Source organism: Phacochoerus africanus, chromosome 12, assembly GCF_016906955.1.
Source record: "Phacochoerus africanus isolate WHEZ1 chromosome 12, ROS_Pafr_v1, whole genome shotgun sequence".
Lineage (NCBI taxonomy): Eukaryota > Metazoa > Chordata > Mammalia > Artiodactyla > Suidae > Phacochoerus > Phacochoerus africanus.
Window position 1 is genome coordinate 10,065,429 of NC_062555.1, and position 7,916 is coordinate 10,073,344.

The window sequence follows — 7,916 nt, forward strand, 5'->3', positions numbered from 1 at the left end:
ACATACAGAGATTATATTCCACTATTATCTTGCAGTTTTTATTCCTGGAAACTGATGAAATCATCAGTTGCAGAAGCTGTTAATTATTCTCTCAATATCCATTTTCTCCGCTTTCTGAGAACAAAGCTGGACATTTCCCAGCCTCCCTGGTGTACAGGTGGGATGGTATGACCAAGTTATAGTGAGTGGAAGGTGAGCACAGATGACGCATCTGTCTCCAGAGCAGGTATTTTACAAGGAGCTGTAAGTGCTTTCCCACAGAGACACTGGGATTATCTAATTAAGGAAACTAGATGCTGTTGTGTTCAGTCTATACCCTTTTCTATTGTGAGATTGGTTTGTTTTTTTCTTTTTCTTTTTTTTTTTTTTTTGGTACATTAGTTAATTCCATCCTGAGTAATACAGGAAATTTTTGCTTGAAGTAGAATGGCACCATAACAAAAAAAATAAAAAATAGGAGCTCCCCTCGTGGTTCAGCAGAAACGAATCTGAATCTGAATAGCATCTATGAGGATGCAGGTTCAATCCCTGGCCTTGCTCAGTGGGTTAAGGATCCGGCCTTGCTGTGAGCTGTGGTGTAGGTTACAGACGGGGCTCGGACCTGGCATTGCTGAGGCTGTGGTGTAGGCCGGTGACTAAAGCTCTGATTCCACCCCTAGCCTGGGAACCTCCATATGCCATGGGTGTGGCCCTAAAAAGGCCAAAAAATAAAAAATAAATAAACATTGTACTGGCCTCAGTGGTGAGGTGTCAGGCCAGAGAGACAGACATTCCTTTTTTTTGTAGTGGCAAAAAGCCAGCAATACCATTCCATAGAATTATTTAGAGCGCATACCAGGTACCTCCTGAGTGGTAGATAAAGGCTGAATTTTCTCAGCAGTGAAACTGTGGCCATATGGGGCAGGATCATTATTTTATGTGAGAGTCTGTCCTGTGTAATGTGGGGTGTTTAGCACCATCCCTGGACTTGACCTGCCAGATGCCCGTGTGCCTCTCATAGGACTGACAAGCAGGAATGTTTCCCAGTGTTGCCAAATGTGCCCTGAAGGACTCAATTGCCCCAGGTTAAGAACCGCTTTTCCAGAGGAAACCAACAGAAAGAGTCCAAGTGTGTTGTTTTTATAGCCTAGAAACACAAGAATGTGAAATGAGCTCAGAGTGTTGACTTGCATAAAAACACACATAAAAGGGGAAAAATACTATCTGTATTTGGGTTCCACAGTATTACAAAACCCACCCGCCTTTGGATCTCAAAAGTGGGAGGTATGGAAACATGTTTTGAATTACAGTCATTTTTACTTTATTTATTTACTTATTTATTTATTGTTTAGAAGGTTACGGGATTCTCTTTGGAAATTAAATACAAGAGAAACTAAGGTTCGAATGAAAAGAAAAAAGAAAGACAAACCATGCTCTTCTCCCAGGCATTCCTGATTATCCTAAGGAATGTCTGTAACTTTTAAAACCCAAGGGCCGGGGGCCTGGGAGAGGTGGGGAAGTGTCCTTGGGTGGCTCCATCTTCGGACCACAGGCTGGGGCCTGGATGGCAGTGGGCGAGCCAGGTGACGACAGCACGTGCTCCAGTGTGCCCCGTCTAATCCGCTGTTTACACTTCCACCCTTCCACTGGGGCAGAAAGTGATGGCTGTTTTTTTCCAGTAGGGCGGAAGGACCATCGCCACCTTCAAATTCTCCGTAGTCTTTCTGACACTGCCCCTCCATATGTAGGCTGTTGGGAGGTTTCATATCCTGTGCTTCATCTCCGGGCCTTCCTCTCCTCCGATGGCCTCATGTGGGTGGCAAGGGACTTTTCGTAATGATTGAACCAATCTGTTTCTTCAGCACACATGTGAAATCGTAAAGCCTTTGGCAAGGCACTGCCATCCTCCCACCTGAGTGCTCTAATCCAGAGCAGTCGGTCATACAGATGTGCCGCCCGTGCAGCGCTGGTTTCTTCACAAAGGACCGTCTCGAAACTTGACGGTTGGTATCAGATCACTTCGTCCACCTGACTTGGATTCATTCACATCAGACTGGTTTTGTTCCTGTAAAGCTTTCATCTCCTCCAGAACTTGCCTGAGTCCATCCTCACTGAAGGCTGGCAACTGTCCCTCAGCCTCGTGGTGCAGCTCGGGGACCAGCTCCATGGTCTTCTCGCAGAGCGTGGTGGACCGAGGGCGCTCAAGCAAACGACCCCAGCCCTGCAAGCCTTTGTAAAGTCTTTTCCTAATCAACACTGCAGATCTGAGAAAGGACATTATTTTTTTTTTCCTTACCATAGCCTTTTTTCCCCAAGAGGGGTAGAACTATCTAGAGAAAGAATGGGAGAGTGAGAGTGAGAGAGAGGAGGAAAGAGAGACAGAAACAGAACAGTAAGGCTATAAGGAGGCCTTATCTGTATCTAAGAATGAACTCGGAATATAATGACAAACATATCATGGTAACAGATTAGAATTCTACTAAGTTTTGAAGGGATTTGTCACCAAGGAAAACAAAAGACCTGTAACTATAAAACAATTCTAGGACCATCAAACATGCACAGACAGAAAACAGGCTATAAAATGTAAGTCAGGTGGAGCATGTTTAGCCAAGCCAATGTCAGATGTCACAGTAAGTGATAATACACTTGGAAGGATATTATAGAAGCAGAACTAATAGATATGCACAAAAAAGATAAGGGAGTGGTTTTGTTTTTTGTTTTTGTTTGTTTGTTTTCCCACCAGATAATCAGGGGTCTGATCAGAGAATGTCCTTGACCATCTGAAAAGCTGATCTCACTGCTCACACAGCCAGACCCCATCATGGCTGTGATTCCCAGTCTTACCTTTTCTAAATGAGAGGGATTGTTTTCTTGTTTTGTTTGTTTTTGGTGGTGACTGTCTTCTTCCTCCACTGAGATTTATTAGATACAAGGGGATGGGTGGGTAGGTGTATATACATTTTCTTGTAGTCCATAGGGTTCCAGGCTACAGAGCCCATGCAGCAACCAAGCTACCTTGGACCATAGGCCGGATGCATTAACTGGATGGGGTTATTTTCTATTTGAGGATGGGAATAAGTACATTCCATGTGTGTGAAACAGGGTTTAGGGATATTTAGTAATGCAAAGTGATGCAGAGAATATTAGTTGTCTCTAAAAATCTCTTTGTTCTAGCACATAACCACATTTTATCATCTTTCCTTGGAATTAATTTGGTTTTATGGATGAACTCCAGCAAAAATTGAAAAAGCAATGTATGACATTTCCAATAAAAAAAAAAAAGCTTGTAAAGAACATATTCCTCCTCAATACTCCTTTTTATCCACCTACCAAGGGAATGTTAATGACACTTTATCAGCCGAGGAGTCCTTGGATTATTGTGCAGAAAAAAACACAACCAGAAAATGACGGCTTTTGGTTATTACACACACCTAAAGAAATTAAAAAAAAAAAAAGAAAAAAAAAGGAATCTCTTGCGTTTGAGTTGGATGGTTTAGGTCTTTTTTTTTTTTTTTTTTTTAACAGTAGTTCATTACTAATAATGGGTATAATTGTGTAGTGGGATTATATTTAGGAAATACTGACTTTTTTTCCTAGTAATAAATACATAGCAAAACATTCTCTTTCTCCTTTTCTCTGTCTCAGTCTCTCTCATCATTGTGCACACAAGTGCACACACACACACAGACCTTTCTATCTAGGTGAATCGATAGCCAAGACTCGAAGTCCGAGATACAGTAGAAACACATGAATCATGTGGGTAATGCCTCCTTCAGCAACAGCCTGTGTCCTGCTTACACTGAAGTCAGTGGATCACACATGACACTGGGTATCCTCATGAAAACACAACACTGAGGACAAAATGCCCCTCAGCTACTCCCTTGATAGCCAACATACTTTATAATCTTGGGCACTTTAAATGGAATCTGTGGGCAAGGAGAATTCCCAAGTGGCACATGTTTAATTTCTACCACTGTGGTAAAAGAAGGCATACGGGTTTATTTGCTTGTTTATACTTTGATATGAAGAGGTATATTCACTTTAGTTGTTGCCAGAGTCACACAGTTTCTATATTTCATATCATCTTAATTCATACTACTTTTTAGAGAATTAAGGACAAGAAGAAATTGCAGTTTTGAAGCGTAGGTCCTTACAGAAATGGATGGGTCCTAGAGGTCATTCATGCATACAAATTTGAAAGGCCATCTTAGTGATTTCGTAACAATCCTCTATTATGACAGCTTTTAAAACCGCTCCGATGTTGGAAATATATCAGTAATAAGAACCAGAGGTAGAGTTTGCAAATAAGCGTAAATTTAAACTTGTACAATAAAAATTTTTATTTGACAAGAGTTCCCCCTTTTTTGCTGCAACTTTTGTCCATCTTCTAACTGAAGTGCAAATATAATTTGTATTTAAAAATATATGGTCTCATTCTGGGAAATGTGGGAGAATACTGGTTTGAATATATAATCATAAGTACGTGTCTTTTCTATCCAATCATGGATGCCTGTACATCCACACATACCCCCAACACACACGCACACACGATTTGCAATAGCTTTTTTGTGAATTAACTCATAAGAAACTTTTATGCCCATATTACAGATGGATAACGTCCTTGCTAATTGCAACCAATATATAAAAATATGTAAAGTTTTCTTTCATTGACAGTACCTTTAGATTTACAAATTTTTATGCACTTTTTGGTGCAAACTATAAAAATTTTAAAAGTTAATCTTTCACAAGTAATTTATGATAATTTATCCATTTGAGATGGCAAAAATCTTCTCAATTTTGGGAGTTTTCATTGTGGCTCAGCAGTAACAAACCCAAGTAGTATCCATGAAGATGCAGGTTTGATCCCTGGCCTTGCTTGGTGAGTTAAGAATCTGGCATTGCCCTGAGATGTAGGTTGCACATGTGTCTTGGATCCCGCCTTGTGGCTCTGGTGTAGGCTGGCAGCTGCAGCTCCTATTCAACCCCTACCCTGGGAACTTCCCTATGCCATAGGTATGGTTCTAAAATGCAAGAAAAAAAAAAAAGTCTTCTGAATTTTGTCTTTTTGTGTAGCGGACTTGTTTCACAGTTGGGAAGTTTTTAAAATGGGATAAAAATAAGAAGACTATGGATCATGTATTGCTGCAAAGTGATGCATTTTATGTACCATGTTTTACACAGTCTGTTTACGGGAGTAGCTTTGTTATTTGGCTTTCGCTCCGAAAGACCTGGATGCCCCCAATATCCACTTCTCGTAACTAGAAAAGTAGACTTTAATCTGGTTCATGTTTTCACCTCCTCCGTGGCCACTTATACTGTGTCCTTAGGTGACCTTGATCACATCCACCCACTGTGTCAAGATTCCACGGGCCAAACAGGCTGCGAGCTCTGAACGAGCGCTGTCTTTGTTGTGTCCACCTTCTGAAATCCAGGCCACATCCTCAGTTGGATTACGAAACCAATAACCTAACTCCCACTTAAAGTTCTATGATTTTATGTCAGTACATTTCACACACTGCCTTTTCAAGTCTGACCTGTAAACTTAGATGTCAGGCACTCAATTATTTCTTCATATCCACTAAAATCTTTCTAGTCTTGCTGATTTCTTCTTTGAAGATTTTTTTTCCGATACACAGCAGTCTTTTATAAGTTCATTTCAGATTATGTTACATTTAAAATTATTATAGACATCTAAGGAAAAGGGCTTTGGCCTTTTAAAGTGTTGTTCTTTATGCTAACTAATCTGTAGAGGTTAAAAGATGTTAAAATGACCTTTGAGAGGTGGTATAATTAACAATATTTTCTTTTTGAACTTTAAAATTATTTAAAATAATTCTTTATATCAGAGTTCCTGTCGTGGCTCAGTGGTTAGCAAATCCGACTAGGAACCATGGGTTGCGGATTTGATACCTGGCCTTGCTCAGTGGATTAAGGATCTGGTGTTGCCGTGAGCTGCGGTGTAGGTTGCAGATGCGGCTTGGATCCCGAGTTGCTGTGGCTGTGGCGTAGGTCAGTGGCTACAGCTCCAATTCACCCCCTAGCCTGGGAACCTCCATATGCTGCGGGAGTGGCCCAAGAAATGGCAAAAAGACAAAAAAAAATCAAATTAAAATAATTCTTTATATAGAATCAAATACAATATTTACTAAAAAGCAAAATGTTTTTGAAACAGTTTCCCAAATTAGGTCTAGATAAAGGCTTTGAGTTCACTTACAAAGAGAAATCAGAAGTCTTTAGTTAAATTAAAAGTGATTTGAATACCCTAGAATGTGAAAGTCTTCTATCATTAAAGGTTTTACTTTTTAAATTTTACGTAGTACCTGAGTATGTAAACATTTAAATTGATTTTAAGAAATGTATCACTTTATAAAACATCTGCAAAAGCATTAATAGAACTTTTTCAGTCATCTAATATAGAATTTTAAAATTTCATCATTGATACTCACTTTGTATTTATAACATACCTCAAATTGCACCTCACCTAATAAAAGCCCACAGAAGAGTTGCTGATTTCTTTGCTTTTAGCACCATTAGACAGAGATCAAGAGAGTTCTGTACTTGTGCTCTTGGTTTGAACTCGACCTATTCTAAATTTAATGAATGCAGGGATGAGTACTTGTTGCACTTAGTCTGAAGTCTCATAACTCCTTTTGATTACTACGTATGTGCATTACTGATTCTTTGAAGTAAACCTGTTGCCTTTAAGTATTATGTTATTGGTACTGTTTTGTCTGATTCATCTGAAACAGGATTGCCAAAGCATCTGTTTATTAAATATCAGTCGCTGTATTTGAAACATGAACTTCTATTTCATTACACGTGCATATCTGTAAAACCTCAAAACAAAATAAGGAATACATGGTTTTCAGGATTTTTCTCTCCTTAGCTATTGCATCATGCCTTAAAATGAAAAATTTTGGAATAGTTTCCCCACTGGAATGACTTAGATGGTGACAAAAAAAGAATCTTAAAGCTCTAGGATAGGAGGCTTTTTTTTTTCATCTTTACTGAGATATAACTGACAAATAACATTTTATAAGTTTAAAGTGTACAGCGTGATTATTGATATAATAAGTGTGATACATCAAAACGTCCTTCACCTCATGTCGTTCATGCGTGCGTGTGTGTGTGTGTGTGTGTGTGTGTGTGTGTGTGTGTGTGTACGTACAAGATCTACCCTTTCAGCAAATTCAGGCATACGATACAGTTTTGTTAACTGTAGCCACCATGCTGTATGTTTCATCCCCAGAACTTTCTCAGCTTCTAAACAAAAGTTTGTATCCTTTGATCAGCATGTCCACAATTGTCTCCCCTCAGGCCCTGGCAACCCCTACATCCTCTCTGTTTTTTATCAGTGCCACTTTTGTATATTTCTAGGAAGCTTTGGTAAGACATCATATTACTATATCTCTGAATGTCAGCATGTCAATCAACACAGTATTGATTTGGAAAAATAAACTTTGATCATTTGAGGACAATTACATCATAGACTGATTTGTTATCTGACAAGGCTCATATGCCAAGACTAGCACTTGTGTGGGTGTGTTCTCTCAAAATAGGCAAATTCCTGCAGGGAAAGTCATGTCTGACATTTCTTGAGTTAGCCAAGAGCAGAGTGTGTACATGTAAGGATTGGATGTGGAAGGTACACGCCTTTATGTCTTGTCTTCCTGTCTCCTCACCTTTCTAGAAATTCTCACTTGATCTAGAAAAGAGCTCAGAGCTCAGGTAACACAAAATACAAACAGCAAAGCAAAATAATTAAAAATAAATCAAAACAAATGTGATTTCATGGCTTACCCTGGGGTTAGCTAAAAGACCATTCTAGCACCAGAAGTTGAAGTCAAATTGGCTTATTCGGAAGCAAAATACTGTACCCTTGTACGTGGAATGGTAATGGCAGAGACTTTGTCAGGTGGGATTTCAGTTTTTCCAGT

The 7,916-nt window shown here is 39.4% G+C and overlaps 1 pseudogene; it reads right to left on the minus strand.

Annotated features, from left to right (window-relative positions):
• Positions 1-1,434: 1,434 nt before the first annotated feature.
• LOC125112434 (DNA replication complex GINS protein PSF1-like) lies at positions 1,435-2,257 on the minus strand (annotated as a pseudogene).
• Between the last annotated feature and the right edge of the window lie 5,659 nt (positions 2,258-7,916).